This window comes from Lathamus discolor, chromosome Z (assembly GCF_037157495.1).
Source record: "Lathamus discolor isolate bLatDis1 chromosome Z, bLatDis1.hap1, whole genome shotgun sequence".
NCBI lineage: Eukaryota > Metazoa > Chordata > Aves > Psittaciformes > Psittacidae > Lathamus > Lathamus discolor.
Window position 1 is genome coordinate 77,875,036 of NC_088909.1, and position 18,130 is coordinate 77,893,165.

Here is an 18,130-nt window from a genome sequence, read left to right on the forward strand (position 1 = left end):
AACATTTGTGTTGCCTTACAGTGACATACCAAATGCAAAGAACTTGTGCTGGTGTAGATTTGTTCTGGTTTTGGCTGAGGTAGAGTTAATTTTTGTTATGCCAGCTAGTACGGGGCTATGTTTTGAGTGTCATGTTCAGCATATAAAACTAGAGATAAGGATAAAGAAGGGGAAAGATGTTCAGCGTGATGGTGTTTGTCTTCCCAAGTAACCTTTAACACATGATGGAACCTTGTTTTCCTGGAGGTGGCTGAACACCTGCTTGACCATGGGAAGTATTGAATGAATTCCTTGTTTTGCTTTGCTTGTGTGCACAGCTTTTGCTTTCCCTATTAAACTGTCTTTATTTCAACCCACAAGTTTTCTCATTTTTACTCTGCTGCTGCTCCCAATCCACTGAAAGGGGAGAGTGAGAGGCTGTGTGGTGCCTAGTTGCCAGCTGGGGTTAAACCACAACAGTCCTTTTTGGTGCCCAGTGTGGGCCTTGAAGTGTTTGAGATAACAACAGATTTGTTTAGAATGTGCTAGATAGAATTTATAACTGTTATTGCTGTTTAGCTATTAATTGGCAGACTCCTGTGCTTGCCGTAGGGCTTGCTTGCCTTACTGGAAATTAGAGTCTTGTGCTCGTTAGTGGCTGCTTTTTGCTTTTGCTTCTTGCAGTACTGCTGTACTGCTTATCGTCTTATTCTTCTCTGCCTGAGAACATTCTGATAACAGCAATGGCCATGTGCCTGGGCTGGCAGATGGCCAGGGCTTCACTGCTGTTTCTGTGCTGCTGTACAGCACAGGCTGGAATTCCAGTGTGAACTTGAGTTGAAGGGACTGTGACCTTTGGATGGGTCCAAGTGGGAGCAGAACACCCTGAAGCATCTGCGGCTGTGAATAAGCCCATACAGAGCAGATACATCTTGAAGCATCTATGACCTTGATTGTGTCTGTGCTGCAGCAGATATACCTTTGCAGGGATTATGGCCGCAGGATAACTGCATGATGGAGAAGGTATACGTCAAAGCATCTGTGGCTGTGGGTAAATCCATGCTGGATCTGGTACACCCTGAAGCATTCAGTGTCTGTACATGACACCAGAGGTCATGAGGTCATGCTGGAACACCTCAAAGTGGGTGGCTATGGATAAGACCATGACAGAGCAGGTACACCCTGGTACCTGTGCAGCTGGATTGTGGCTGTGGGTAAGACGATGCTGCAGCAGGTGTATCTCTGAAGGCATTGTGGCCCATGGAGAAGGCTATGCTAGAACAGGTACACTTCAAATCGACTGTGGCTATGGATAAGTCTGTGCTGTGGTATACCCCTGAGGAGACTGTGGATCATAGGTAGGGCTTCACTTGGAGCAGGTACACACCTAAGTCTATGGGTATGTCCAAGCCAGAGAAGTGGCAAGGGGAAGAGTTTATTGCAATGTTAAACCCAATGTTCTGGTCCAAAGAGACCAGGGGTAGAGATTATAATAGAAGTATATTTAAATTGTTGTAAAATGGGATTTGAGTTGCATGTTGTAGGAATTATTACAGCAAGATCCACCCGAACCATTGGAGGACAAGCCTTAGAAGAAGCAGTGCAAGTGCAGCAGTGACTCTACCTGAGCTAGCTTTGGTGCCCAGTAGCTTCATGAAACACACCATCTCTCCTGTCCTGAGTCACCACCATAATAGAAGGAGCAATTCACTGTAAATCTGTGGACACTTAAGGACATTTTACACAATCCTTAGACTAACGTTTGTTTTTATTTTTTTTAATTTTTTTATTATTATACTATTTTGATATAATATCAAAGAGGTGGAAGGGTTTTGGTGGTTAATGAAATATATTGGATAGTGTGAGACCTGATCATGACGTAAATGGTATGGCATAAGGGGTGGAGAACGTGCTGGTTTTGGCTGTGATAGTTATTTTTCTTCACAGAAGCTAGGATGGGTCTGTGTTTTAGATTTGTGCTGGAAACAGAGTTGATAACACAGGGATGTTTTAGTTATCGTTGGGCAGTGCTTGCACAGTCAAGGCTTTTTCTGCCTTTTACACCACCCCACCAGTAAGCAGTGCCAACAAAGAGTTGGGAGGGGACACAGCTGGGACAGCTGATGCCAGCTGACCAAAAGGATATATCAGACTATATGGAGTCATGCTCAGTATGTAAACCTGGACGAAAGAGTAGAAAAGTGGGTCACATTCAGATTGATGACATATGTCTTTCCAAGAAACCATTCCATGTGATGGAGTCCTGCTTTCTAGGAGATGGCTGAACACCTGACTGCCCATGGGAGGTGGTGAATGAATTCCTTGTTTTTCTTTGCTTGCATGCAGAGCTTTCGCTTTGCCCATTAAACTGTCTTTATCTCACACTACAAGTTTTCTCATTTTTTTATTTTTCTGATTCCCCCCTCCCACTGAGGGGAGAGTGGGCGGCTGTGCATAGGAACTACATTGGTGCCAGACTACAGTCATGACAAGGATGATAAAGATCCCAAGAGGAAAAAAGGATGGTGCCATTTTTATTCTGAAATGTTGACATGGTAGTCCTTCCTTTAACATTGTTACTCCTTTTTACTGCAAGTGACTAGTCAGTATTTGAACAAGGATGTCATGCTGTAGACGCAGCGGTAAGACTAGTCTGTGCTGCCTGCAGCCCACCACAAAGGCGCGGGCAGGTATGGCACACTGTTGAGCATAGCATTGCGCTGCTTTCAGTCCACGCTGGTAAGGTTGCAGCAGCTTGTGTTGTGCCTGCCAAGCTTGCTATCTAGAGGAATAACCGGCAGTAGAACAGCTGCAGAGCTCAGTTTGGTTAGGGCTGGCTGAAGCTTCTTTACATCATGCTGTATATGCTCAGATTTAGTTTTTGCTCCAGATTAAAGTTTATGAATGTTTTTAATTAGCTCATTACAAAAACTGGTTTTTGAGTTTACAGCCCTTTTGGTTCATTTTGATCAAATACAAGCTTCTTATGAACATTTTCCTCTCTTAATTGAGTCTAATATAGTCAAGAGGTTCTCCTGTTGGTAAACTGATTAGTTGGCATATATGCTAAGTGACAACAAAACATGGAGGAAATTGTCTTTGAAATTGGGACAAATACCAATGGGAGAAACTGCATGCAGTCATTGGTCATAGTGAAGAGATTTCTTTGTGAATGGCATTTAATTTAATGACTTCACTAAAGGGTGGGGTCAAGTCCATCAATTTTCAGTGAGTTGACAGGATCATTACATTTCTAACAGCCAGGACTTGATCCTGCAAACCTTATTCACCAGAATGAAAAATATTTTAAGGCCATGCCATTGCTATGTATCAAATAAAGAAGTAAGGTTCAAAATACACATTTTTTTTTTCCTCCTTTTTTCACCTTTACCATCAGAATATTTCTGAAGCTGATGAAGGGATTCTCATTAGCTCTGACACACAAATCAATCCTTGGTTTTTACTGGCTTATGCCTGAAGTAAAAAGTACAACAGCAATAACAATAATAATAACAATAATGTAAAACTTACTGGATAAAAAGATTATTAGTTAGGCATCACTGTATGATGAAGCAATAATGTGAAGGTGACATAACCAAATATTTATACACTGAAACCATAGAACTAAAACACTCCAATATCTTGCAATGGTGTCTTTATGCTAGAATCCACTCATCCATTTAGTGCTTAAATGCCAGGACAAAGTAAAATTCAAAACCTGTACATGAAGAGTCTTGCTGAATGCCCTTCTAATATCCTGCTTGTGCAAGAACTGGCAGATGGGCAGCATGGGATGATTGTAGGTCTGTAAGTCAGTGATCCTGAGGAAACAACCTCACCTGCATGGCTCTATTTCTGTCCTGGAATGAAAAGTAAAGTCTGGTTAAGTTATGTATGGAAAAAGCCAAATCAACAATTATTACACTTTCTTGAGTCTAAAAGCACTTAAAAGGCATTTTCAACTAAAAGGTGACAAAGACTTTTTGTGCTTTACTGAGAACAGACATCTCCAAGAATAGGAGTTGTCGTGTGCCAGCTGTGACACTCAATGTTGAGAAAGATAATAGGAAAGAAAGAGAAGGGAAAGAAGAGGAATGAAGATACGACGTAAGTATAGGGGAGGACAGTGGAATTTGGTCAAGACATACATATTAGTACTTTAGGTTAAAAGTCCCCCAAAGTCTTACATGGCAATTAGAGTATTGCGTTTTTTACACAAGATGAGAGACAGAAATAATTATTTATCTCTGGGAATCAACATATGTTGTAATGAGACATACTGCAGGTTATGCACTGTCCTATAAAGTGGTTCCTTGTGTAAGATCAGTACAGTAAAGATGCTTGTTAACTGTTAAATGTTGTTAGCATTATTTTATGGCAAATACTTCCTTTACAAATTGATAAAAAGGCTGATTTACTTGTAGAGTTTAATTCTACCTCGATTAGTGATCACTTTGACACCTGAAATGCTAGAGCAGGGGGGAATTAGAAAAGAAGGAACCAGTTTCCTATTTGTCTCTAAAATAAAAGGCATTGGACACCTGGCACCCTATAAATACTGTGACACCGTATGACGGCAAACACAGGCACAATGCAGTGCTTATTCTCAGTTGGAATCCATCTGTACACTACAGTAGTAAGACAAAAGAGGATTGTTAGCACTTAAAGGCACCTTGACGCAGTCATACCACTTGACTGTTTTATTAATTGCCCCATCTGTTAAGTGAGAACTTTCTGACGTGGGTTGGTACACGCTCTTAAACCCCTTGGTCTGCTTCCTATTGGTTCCACATGTGTTTGTATTTGTTCTCAGTAGGCAGAGATTCCAGAGAGAAAATGAACCGCTGCAGATCGATTGCTGTATCAGTCATGCAGAAGACATGGTAAAACATGCCACTTCAGTCTGGTTTACTCTTAACCCTTTGAACACAGAAAAGGGTGGAGGGTACAGAGGGAAGGGAGTGGAAGAGTAAGAAGAAGGGAGAGAAACAGTTAGCTGCCAGAGCTACTACTGGGAGAAATAGGTTTGGTATCACCACTTCTGAATTACTCATCTCATTAGGGGCTCTCTGCCTTCTAATAATTCCTTACAAATCACATTTCTACTGCTGCCTGTCTTAGAGTTATGTACTTCAGTATAACTGAGCCAGACAGTATTAGGATGATGTGGAAGATTACACTGCTGTGCTGCGTATCCCTGACCATTCTGCACTGCCTGGATAATTCTCTGACAAAATTACAGTGACAATAGCAGTGACTGAGGCACAGAGTGACAAAAAGCAGAGCATTTGAAGGTAAGGCCATGATTCACACAAAAGCAAGTCAAATGTTTGCAGGTGGTGTAGCCCCACTTACCTGATTTTTCAGTTGGTATTTATGGTATTGCTTGGAACTATATTCTAAAACATGATTTTAAAAGGCATTAAGGGAGAACTTATAGTTTGAAGATGTGGACAGTAATTTGAAGCATTTCGATTTATGGAGTAAGTGGGATCAAAATCAAAAGACCATCTTTACCTGAACTCCCAGGCAGAAAAGCAGTTTTCTTAGTTGAAAAGTATTGGCAGTGTTGTACTTGGGCAGGGCTCTAAAAACCTGGTGACAAATTTCTGAAATTTGAAGGTGGCTTCTGCGAATTGCACATGTGCATTCATATGTTAATGCTTGAGGAAGGCAAGTAGGAACTCCAAATCCACGGCAGCATAAAAATCTTCTCCAGTTATAGTGCTACAATTGTGTTGACTGAAAGCCTAGTGAAGGCTAGATTACATATGAAGGCACACATAATCCAGTCATTTCTCATAGAATCATAGAATCATTTAGGCTGGAAAAGACCCTTAAGATCACTACATCCAACTGAAAACCTGACACTGCCAAATCCACTACTAAACTGTGTCCCTAAGCACCGTGTCTACATGTCTTTTAAACACCAGGGGATGGTGACACAACCATTTCCCTGGACAGCCTGATCCAATGCTTGACAACTCTTTTGGTGAAAAAATTTTTTCCTAATATCCAATCTAAACCTCTCCTGGCACAACTTGAGTTCATTTCCCCTTGTCCCATCGCTTGTTGCTTGGAAGAAGAGATTGACATCCAACCCACTGGAAGCTTCTTAATGCTGTTGCAAAGGTTTCTCCTCAGGCTTTTTCTGTCCAGACTAAACAACCCCGGTTCCCACAGATGCTTGTTATAAGACTTGCTTTCTAGACCTTTCACCAGCTTTGTTGCCCTTCTTTGCATGCACTCCAGCACCTCAACATCTGTCTTGTAATGAGGGACCCAAATGTGAACACATTATTTGAGGTACTGCCTCACAAGTGCCCAGTACAGGGGGATGATCACTGCTCTGGCCCTGCTGGCCACACTATTTCTGACACAGACCAGGATGCTGCTGCTCTCCTTGGCCATGTGGGCACAAGCTAGATCATGCTCAGACAGTTGTTGACCAACACCCCCAGGTCCTTTTCGACTGGGCAGTTTTCCAGCCACTCTTCCCCAAACCAGGAGCGTTGCATGGGGTTGTTGTGGCCCAGGTGCAGGACCCAGCACTTTGCCTTGTTGAACCTCACACAATTGGCCTTGGTTCATTGATCCAGCCTGTACAGATCCCTCAGCAGAGTCTTCCTACCCTTCAGCAGATCGACACTCCCACCCAAATTGGTGTCACCTGCAAACTTACTCAAGATGCACTTGATCCAGTTCATTGTCCAGATATGCACATGTCCAGATCGTTGATAAAGATATTAAACGGAATTTGTCACAACATTGTGCCCTGAAGAGCACAGTTTGGGACTGGCTGCAAACTGGATTCAACTCCACTCACCACAACTCTTTGAGTCTGGCTATCCAGCTAGATTTTACCCAGTAAAGAGTACTCCCATTCAAATCATAGGCAGCCAGTTTCGCCAGGCAAATGCTGTGGGAAATGGTGTCAAACACTTTACTAATGTTCAGGTAAATTGTACCATTTTTGTACCAATTACTAACAATTTTCAACAATTTTCTATGATTTTCAACAACTACAATTGAAAAGCAGCACAAAGGATGAATACATGAGTCTTTCTGGCCTGTAGCAATGACAAAGATTGTGCAAGTAAAAATGAGGGAGCTTATAATTCATGGTACTCTTGCTCCATGCAGTCTCTGATCTTTGTAAAGTCAAGAATAGGGAGTAGGCTGATCTGGTCAATATATTTCTCAGCAATGTGGCTTCCTGGTACTGATTTAACTCAAAGTGCCAATGACAGTGCAGCCACTGAGTACCTGTTTAGTTACACAGTATATTAGCTGGATAACATTGACCTGCTGTAAAGGTTGAACTGATGGAAGTAAGCGGAGTTAGGTACTGAAAAGCATAAGCTCTCTCAGCACTTGCTTCAAATTATCTGCTTGTCCCAGACTCTTCTGAGCTTCCTTCAGTCAAGCTGATGATTGTGCTGGTTATGATCATTGGATAAGCTGCCAGATAGCATGAAATGTGAATCCTTGTAACAAAGACCAAGGTTGTGGAAGTTGTAAGGAGAGAGACTGTGTTATATGGGACTCCTGTATATGTAAGGAATATATCCCTTTGCTCAATTCTGGTCAGCTTTTCCAGCTGTGATCCACACCCAGCCTACTCACACTGCTTCATTCCTTCCCATCAGGTATTTATACACATGTAAAAGACCCTTCAGAGTTTCTTCCTGTCTCAGATGAATACTCCCGATTCTCTTAGCTTTTCTTCATATGAGGGACTCTCTAGTTCATTAACTGTCTCGGTGGCCCTTTGCTGCACTCAATCTATTATGCCCATGTCCCTCCGGTACTTGGGAGCCCAGAACTGGACACAGTACCTGAGATATGCCTCACAAGGGCTGAGGGTAGGAAAAGGATCTCCTCTCTTGGCCTGTTGACAATGCTGTTGTAGGGGACTGTAGGGGCCTGTGTTGCAGGAGCAAATTGCTGCCTCATAGTCAACTTGCTGTTCACCAGGATTCCCCAGGGCCTCCTCTCCAGCTTCCCAGTGCCCAGTGTGTACCTGGAATTGCTCCTCCCCATGTGCAGGACATTACATTTCCCTTTGTTCTGTTGTTTGAAGTTCCTGTCTTCCTGTTTCACCAGCGCGTCTGTGTTCCCCAGGATCACAGCTGAACCCTCTGATGAATGAGCCTCTCCTCATCTGAAAACTTATTAAAGGTGGAGTCTGTCCCATCATCCGGGTCATAAAGATGTCGAAGAGTACTGGTTCCCCTGACTCCTGGGGCACACAGTTGCTTACTGGCCTCCAACTGGACTTTGTACAACTCATCAAAATCCTCTGGGTCTGGCCATGCAGCTGTCTTTCAACCTTACTATCCACTAATCTAGCCCAAGCCTTATCATGTCTATGAGGATGTTAAGAGAAAGATAACTCTATCAAAAACCTTACTAAATGTAATTTACTTTGCTGTCTCCTCATCTACTGTGCCAGTCACTTCATTGCAGAAGGCTGCTGGAAATTTGATTTCTTGAATCCATGCTCACTATTCTAACTGACCTTGTACATCATGTGTTCAGAAATATTTTCCAGGATTATTCACTCCATCTCCTAGGGATTCCAGTTCCTAGGGATTGAAGTGAGGCTTTACCAGCATGTTGTTCCTTAGACCCTCCTTGTCATCTTTCTTGAAGAAAAGAGCAATATCTGCTGTCTGTCAGTCAGCAGGAGCCTGCCTTGGTCATCACAACCTTTCCAAGATAACTGAGAGTAGCCTTGCAATGACATGGGCTAGGTTCCTCATCACTCCTGACTACATCCCACCAGGACCCTGGGACATATATAGGTCTAGTTTGTTTAATTACTCCCTAACCTGATCCTCCTCTACCAAAGGTGCAACTACCTCTCCTTTCACTTTCCTGCAGTCTCAGGGGTCTGGAGACTGGGGCCTGGGGTTGTTGAAGATTAATCTCACCAGTAAACACTGAGGTGAATGAAATGTTAAGTACCTGTGCCTTTTCCATGTTCTTTGCCATCAGTCAGCTCCCCCACCCCATTTAGCAGTTGGACTACATTTTCCCCAGGCTTCCTTTTACTACTGAAGTTCCTTAGGAAACCTTTCTTGCTGCCCTTCAATTCAGAACTTCAGACTGTTTCTAAAGCTGTCTGAGAGACAATTGTACTATTTTTTCTTTAAAACCTCTACTTAGAGACAAAACAAAAGTGTAATGGTACTGTATAAGAAGAGGCTACTTTAGGAACGGATAAAATCAATTTTAATGCATGTTTTAGATTAAATTTTAGCTTTATCAGGCTCAGAATGGCTCTAACAAATGCATCAAAGCTTTAGTCTCACAGTTTATGGTGCAACAGACCCTCTATATAGACAGAATTATAAGACTGTCCTTAGATGCCGGATGATGTTCCAGTCGTATTTTTCTGTTTAAAAAATATACATTTGTTGAAAAATCTCAGGGTTAGCCAGGCATGAACATTTCCAGGTATGCATGAAAGGTATGTAAGTTGACCCACTCTTTCGGGGCCTCCTGGCAGAAGACCATATGTTCATCTTTCTCACAGTGGACTGTAGCAAGGAGACGTGGCAATTTGCTAGCTTTGGAGCTTTGAGTCAGATTACTATTCTAACATGATTATTTTGCATGTGTTGAAATTTTTTGGCTTGTTAACACATGCCTTAATTACTCAAGGGAGGTTCCACTGAAATTGGCTCTTGCTCAATGCTCCTCTCTATAGATGCTCAGTTGTAGCTGCAAACTATCTTAGTGTATAGTGTTTGTTGAGAGGCGTTGAGAGGCATTGAGAGGCTGTGATCTTTAGGTTTTTGTCTTCTTCTAACTAAAAGATCACATGGCAAAGGATTGTGAGCACTGGATCACATTTAGAAGTGTAACTACTATTGGTATTCTGCTTTTATTTTTCAGGCCTGGAAAGAGCATTGACCAAAATGCTAATATTTAATTTACCAATATCTTCTAATTATTCTTCTTTTCCAAGTTATTACTGTAAAACTGGGGTTATTATTGATGAAAATTTAGATAGGAGGATTTGCTCTGTTCTGTTGCTGAGGGGATAGAATAAAAACACAAATACGTTTAGCACCACAAACCTACAAAGCAAGCCTCATCCCAACTGAGTTAAGAACAGCACACTATCCTGGAAAAGAGAGTCTTTTACAGACAGAGGTAGTAAATACATTTACACATGTAATATGTTGTAAGATGGTAAGACTTCATAAGTCTTAATTGATAAATTTGGGGAAGTCACAAAAAGTAGCTGATAGAGAGACAGGAGTGTATTTCTCCCATGTCCTATTGTTCCATGCTTTGCCGCTGAGGCCTCATTCTATGAAAACAGAATGTTACAGACACGCTGTAGGGGTGTGTTGATTATAAAATTCTTTAATAAAGCCTTTATTTCTATCAAAATTGTTTTTGCATAATCACTAATTTGACAGAACATTTTAAATTTATTTATAATTAAGAGCTAATGCCCATGGACTAGAATATTGTCGTAGGTTAATGGTCTCCTGCTGGTTCATGAATGTAGAAGCGTTTATTTTCCAAGCAGCAGGTGCTGATGCTCTGGCAGTGTTCTATTAGAACATTTTTTCAGTTACATAAAATGACTAGTGCAGATTTAAACATCTTATCTGTTGGTTGCTGGTGCATTGGCGTGACAGATACTGTGCCATGTTTGACATAATGCACTTTTACAGAGTGAAAGATCTCTCTAGGTCCTATGTTAATTACTGACTTTGAACAGACTTTGTTGGTTGTTTGGGCTATCTGAAGAGTACTTGCTTGGAAGTTTCTATTCTCTTCTCCCTTCCATTTCTCAAAAAAAAAAAAAAAAAACCCAGCAAAACTTAAACTTCTAGCAATTTGTAAGCATTTCCATAAGATGGTTTAGCCTTTTTTTTTGGAAAGTACTGGGGAACAGGAAAGAAAAACAAGTACATCCCCTATAAAGCAAACAAGGATTACTAAAACTATATGTTACTGCTATTGCTTGAGGGGAAACAGGGTTTCAACAGCTTATGTACAACTTGGGTCATACTTTAAATCTCACCTTCATTATGATTTCCAAAAGTGATCAGTGCCAATTTAGTAGGAGTCAAGCCAGAGAACTGGTCTGTGCACTCTCCTCCTTTTTTTTTTTTCATATGTTTGTGCCAGGGACTCAAGCATGGAAAATAAGTGGTGAAGATGAAATGTGGGTTTATGCAGTGGTAAGTCTGATAGGCAGGTGAATATTTCTTCTAATACAGGATATATCACTGACTCCTGTTATCCTGAGCAGTTAATTGCTCTGTCTCCCTGTTTGTAGTGTAGCTGTAGATGATTAACATTTGTACAAGGATTCAAGATGCAAGAAAAAATATCATTAGTAAAAATTTTTTGGGATACGTTAGGAAACAGGGACTGGGTAACAGCTGCGGGAGAAGGAAGTCCTAGAAGACTGGGTCCTGAACACAGAAACAGGTCGCCTTAGAAGACACCTTTTGAGAAAAATGCCATAAATATTCTTTTTAATCTCCCCAAACAGGAACTCTCAGTAAATGGCAGTACTGTGAACTATACAACCTGACAAGGCAAGTGATGATCATGAAATTTCAGAATTAATGGGCTCTTGTATATTTTCTTTAACTTTAATATTCCTGAAGATGTCGCAAAACCCCTTTCAGTGATTAAGGGGTTAACCTATAGCAGCTGAGTATCCTGTTAGTTCTGAAACACCTTTCTTCCTTGTCACACTCACTCACTCCTTTGAAGACTTCTTGAGTCAGCTGAACTTCTACCCGTTTCCTTTGAAAGGTATTTTTTGAGCAGCAGCATAAATTCTTTATCAAAATGTAGGCAATACGCAATTTCCGTTGTTGAACACTCTAATCAGCCTGCACTAAATTAATTTAAAAAATATCCAGTTTCTTTACTAGGAGAGGGAGAGAGTGCGTAAGAAAGCAGGAAATGATCTTTACACATCGGTCTCTCCCAGGGAATAATTGAATGCCAAGACTGCTGACCAGGCTGCAGCTATAATGAACTTTTATTAACTTTTCCACCAGTGTTCCCATTCTTTGTCTACTAAGATCCCCTCCCTTCTTAGTATGGCAGCACTCCCAGGTGGATGACAGTGCAGTAAAGAGTGGTTTCTGCTCAACTAATAAATGTGGAAATAAGAAAATGTTTTCTCTGAAGCTTAACAGCGTTGTCTGGAAATACACCCTTTGTACACAGGACGTCCAAATGTCTGGGAACAATGTGGAACTTGGGTTCATATCACTCAAATTTTAAGTATATATTAAAGCCCAGGAAGGAGCTGGGCCATTACTACAGGATCACACTTTTAGATCATGATTAGAGGTGGTGTAACACTGTTTGTGTTGGGTAACTGCATCTGTCTCAAAATACTGTGGGACTAATGGCTTCATGAGTTCTTACATCATTGTTACTCTGGTGCATTAGTATTGCTAAAGAGCTTCTCCAGATTTAAGTCAGCAGAAGCAGGAACATGAACATTCCTGAACTCAGGCCTCTGATGAGACAAAAACATTATCTTCCTTCTCTACCTGAATTTCCATGGAAAGTAACACCACAGCTTTTTATGACGAGCATGGTTGAAGGAAGGAGACAAATTTTGCAGAAGGCTGAGGAAGAGCTGATTCATTCCTGAAAACGTAACGGAGCTTATTGAAGAGTTATTCCAGTTTAAGATGTCTCATGTTTTGTACTGCAGATTGTAGAGAAAAATCTGTGCGAAGAAATATCCTAGATATTATGTTGAATGTTCTCCTCAGAATACTTCTCTAATAGAGGTGAATAAAAAGGTAAAATGAGCCACAAGGAGTGTGCAAGCTACACAGGAGGAAGGGTATGAAGCAAAAAGAGGTGCCAGTATAAATGACTAAAGAAAACTTGAAGTTGGACCTCCTAAGTGCATGTCTGCTAAGTCTTCCTGGGAAGATCTCACCCACATCTCTGGCACTTCCACAGCAGATAACCTAAGCTGACATTCACCTTGGCTGCATTACAGAAGTAATATTTTCACCAGGACAAACTGTTGTTGAACAGCAGCTCCATTGAATTACTCATGTTTTCCTTCAGCAGGCATGCATGTTTTCTTTTCCATAGCAGGATTTTTTTTTTTTCTATTTTTTTTTAGTGCATACTAACTTTCGCAGTCCCCCTTCCACTTCTCAGACTTGCTAGGTTTGCTTCCACAGATCATGTATCATCCACTTACAGCACTTTGGCAGGAAGCAACCAATAGTTTTGATCAATTTTGTAAAGCAGTTTTGTAAGTGTGTAAAAGGTAATTGTGGAAAAAAGTGATTGCTCTTGCTATCTTTGCCTCCTAGATTTTAAATTTAGTGAGAAAATGAGGCCTGCATGGCTAATGATACAACTCTGTTATGAACAGCCTCTGCCCATTCTGGCCTACAACAGACAAGAGCCTAGATATAAAGAAGGGAAAATGCGTTTTCACAATGTGAACTTAGAGCAGCATCGCAATGATTAAATTGGGTAAGCAATCATTCAGCTTTCCAGTTGTTTCTGGAAAAAAATGTTTAGTGAAAAGGGTGGGATAATTTACACCAACATTTATCCTCCCAAAAAACTGTCAGTCAACAATGTTTTTCTCTCTTCTCCTGAGAAACAGGATTTGTCAGACTTCCTGAGTCAGTGGTATTTAAAATATAAACAAATTGAAACAAAATACAATAGGTGTTTTTCTTCAAAGGAGCTATTCATTTGTGTTTAGCTTTTCATAAAAAGATAGGCGTTACAAAAAGCCTAATTACAAATCCACGCTAAAAACATTCTCGCGAAGGGATATAAATCTGGTTACTTCATTCTGCTCTGCTTTTTGTGACACTTCCCCCTTTCCATCACTGCCTTAGCATAGGAGTAGTCTAAAATTAGGGACCCAATGTACGTAGTAAGGTGATAATGTGCTAGGCAGATGATAGGACTTGTTCTTCTGTTAGTACTGTCTTCTGCACACAAGTACTGGTCCAAAAATGCAGAATTACATCTCTGAAGCATGTTTCCCAGATGCAACCATTTGATAGCGCAGTAAAACAAATATAATACCCTTAACTGAAAACGGCTAACGAAAAGCACATCGTCTATGGATATTACTATGTTCTCTTCCATCCAAACAACCTCAATATCACAAATACCGATGAATAATGAAATTAATATAAAAATGATGAATAATTTTATTTTTATGCATTAGCGATTGGGTGATATAACTCCCCTGGCATTTTGGTCTGCCACTTGCCGTGTATGATGTTATCCGGTGGTCATTAAAATGAGAATTGTCCACCATTTTAAGTTCTTCCAATAGGTCACATATGTAAACAGATGTACAAAAGCCAGATTAGAACTACACCTATCCATGGTTTGAGCTGATGGCTGGAATTTTCACACTATTACAAGAAAAACTCATGAAGCATTTTCAGTTCTCTTTCTAGCAAGGAAGTTTTGTTTTTTTCTTTTTTCCCTGAACAGAGGAAAAACTTGCTGCAAAGTCTCAGTTTGTGATATAAAAGGTAATCAGAAGCCCTTGTTGTGGCAGGGGGAGAAATGCATCTTGGTATATAGTCCTGGGAGAAGCAGGAACCTTGCTCCAGCTGGTGAAGACCCCTGAAGATGTTTTTCCTAGGATTCATAGAATCGTAGAATCATAGAATAATATCTAGTTCCAACCCCATGCCATGGGCAGGGAAGCCTCACACTAGACCATGTTGTCCCAACCCTGCCTTGAACACTGCCAGGGATAGAACATTTACCCCTCCTTTGGGCAACCTGTTCCAGCACCCCATTACCATCACAGTAAAGAACTTCTTCCTTATATCTAACCTGAACTTCTCTGTTTAAGTTTAAACCCGTTACCCCTTGTCCTGTCACTACAGTCCCTGATGAAAAGTCCCTCCCCAGCATCCCTATAGGCCCCCTTCAGATACTGGAAGGCTGCTATGAGGTCTCCACACAGCCTTCTCTTCTCCAGGCTGAACAGACCCAACTTTCTCAGCCTGTCTTCACACAGAAGGTGCTCCAGTCCCCTGATCATCCTTGTGGCCCTCCTCTGGACTTGTTCCAGCAGTTCCATGTCCTTTTTATGTTGAGGACACCAGAACTGCACACAATACTCCAAGTGAGGTCTCACAAGAGCAGAGTAGAGGGGCAGGATCACCTCCTTCGACCTGCTGGTCATGCTCCTTTGGATGCATCCCAGGATACGGTTGGCTTTCTGGGCTGTGAGAGCACACTGAAGCTGCCTCATGTTAAGTTTCTCATTCAGGAGACAGGGCTGCTCTGAACCACTTCTACACCCAACCTGTAGGTGTGCCTGGGATTGCCCTGACTTAAGTGTAAGACCTTGCACTTCGCATTGTTGAACTTCAGGAGGCTGGCATTGAACAATCTCTCCAGCCTGTCAGGGTCTCTCTGGATGGCATCCCTTCCCTCCAGTCTATCAACTGAACCCTCTTACTGCAAGAGGCTGTAGATGTCTAAGCAGGGCTGACCAGCACTGTCTATGTTGGCTTCTCATTGTCTCTATTTCTGCTTCCTGGCTGAAGGGGCTCTGTCTGTGTGTACACTTGTGTGAATGCTCAGTGCCAGCTGTGTGTGTGGGACCACAGGCCACAGGTGTATGCACCAGCATGCCAGCAACTGGAGAGACTGCAGTGTCTGCATATTGCACTGACATACGTCAGTGTATGCAATTGCTAACAAACATCAAGCCTGACTAGTGATAATAGGATAAGGGGTGTGGAGTATATTACAGTGGCCTTAATTCTGGGCTGAGTACCATTGAGATCAGAAGGTCTGAGATCTGGAAATGGGAGCAGCCATAAGTCCAAGCCAACTACTGCAGAGACCAGGGGTCTGAGTTGTGTACTGGTAAGTTCCATGGGTCTGGACCAGCAACCAGAGATACCTGTTCGTGTTTGTATGTGTGCACATGCAACAACTGGGAGACAATGAAGTCTGGAGTTACGGGACAGGTGTATGTCTAAGGCAGTTAATAGAGGGATCCATATTTAACATATACATGTGAATGTATATTTTCCACAAACCGGTTTTCATCCTGATCAGCCAGAGAGAAAATAGGATGAGGATGATAGTGCTATGTTTGCACTGTCTGTGTCTTTGCAAGTGCTATTTTTCTGTCTGTGAGGCTGGCCATATGTACCTGTATAGATGCATTGTGTGTATGTGAGCATGTCTGCCCATTAGGAACATATACTCAACCTAGCTCTTGCTGGTCCTAGGGATATGAAGCTGCAGAAGCCTCACCACAGTTGGGATGCTAGATTCAGCAACTCTGAATAGATATCAGCAATATTTATTATTTAGAGCACTGGCCTTGAAATGCCATCCTTGTTACTTTACATTTGGGGAAGCTGAGGTAGAAAAAAGAGACAACCAAATTCACTCAGCAGGCCAAAGGCAGATCATCTGAGGTTTTGACCCACTGGAAAAATGAGAGTCGCCACTCAAAAGCAGTGAATAAAACAGCATCTCCGAGCTGAATATGCTGTAGGTGAAGAGGAATAGACAGGAACAAAAGCCTCTCAACTCAACCAGCAAGATGTCTGCGAGACGGAAGAAATTGTAAATGTCTCACCTCAGCAGGTAGAGGTTAATATTTTGAGAAACATTCAAAGTGAAGACATTGCAAGATTTATACTATTTGTCCAAATCAAATCAAACAAACGAACGGAATGAGTAAACTTCTCTTTAACTGAGTGCCATATCTCAGGCTGGTAAGCTGTAACATATAAGGTGCAGTAGCTACAATATTAACACATGCCTTATCATGCCTTGCTCATTAATAGTCTTCCACACTGGATGGATTTCCATTCTATCGTCTGCCTTGCTCCAAACCACATAGGAAAGAAAGCATTCCTAGCACTTAGTATTAAAGTCTTTAAGACAGACCACAGTGCAATTAAACAATTGTGCAGCTTGAGGTGCATAACAGCTTGGCATGTGGTTTTTCTTATACTTCACACTTGGGATGTGTCAAGAAACAGTGCCAAGAAGCAACATGTGAAGTCTGTAGATGGTGGCTAAATATATCTTACTGTGGCTAGTCTGCAGATCACTGTTCCTTGCTTCAAGCACTGCAGAGCAAGCCAGAAATAATGCAAAGGCAAAATGCTTGGCTTGACTTCCTCTCTTGCTGACAAATCCTGAAGAGATTTACACCCTGTTTTCCTTAATTGGAAGAAAACTTGTCAGGACATAGGGAATTTTGAACTGGAGCACAGGGGGCTGGCGAAGGAGACATGAGATAAATCCTGAAGTGAACTTTTTTACTAGGAAAACACTGGAATTGTTTTGAGAATGCCCTGCTGAGCATTTCTGGATAGCTTTATTTTATGTGAAAGCCACCTGGAAAATCTTCCTGACTCAGCTGGAGTATGAAAACAACTTGCCAAAACATCAGCTCAGGCTCAGCTAATTGCAATATTAGTTATTAAGTTGTTATTGGCTTAAGTAGCTCTTGGAACCATGAAGGAGCAAAGTAAATGTGTCAGGAAGTGTAAGACAGGGGAGATAGCTGCTGTCTTCCCTTCTTTTCTCTGCAAAGCAACAGTATGAGAACTCACAGCTTCAGAGCTGCGCATCTCTGCATTTGTGTGTAATGAGATTTAAATACATACATATATGAATGCATACAAAATAAAAATACATACATTTGCACACACATATATATGTTCATGCTGTTCATATGCCTGCATAAGAGCAAGACCCAGTGAACAGCTTGAAGTCTTCTGTGAAATTGCTTGCATTTTTGTAGGAATTGTTATGACATTATAATCCAATAACAACAAAATCAAGTTTGATTTTTCTTCTGTCATCCAAGCCTGCCTTAATTTGACAGAGACCACTGGAAACAGGCATTTTCCTTGAAGGGAAACATGACCCCTTCTATCTTCTGCATCAAAACCCTGTGACTTGAGGAAGGGGCACTAAGCTGACAGTAGCACACCAATTTTCTACTGGACATTTTTGAATAGTTAAATGGTACTAGGGTTTTATTGCTCCAGGTCTCATTCTGTATGTTAATGATGACAAGGATGAGTCACTGCTGTATAAAGAAAATAAGAGAAAAAAGTGGATAAGGCCCCTGCTTGGGAGAACTAATGTC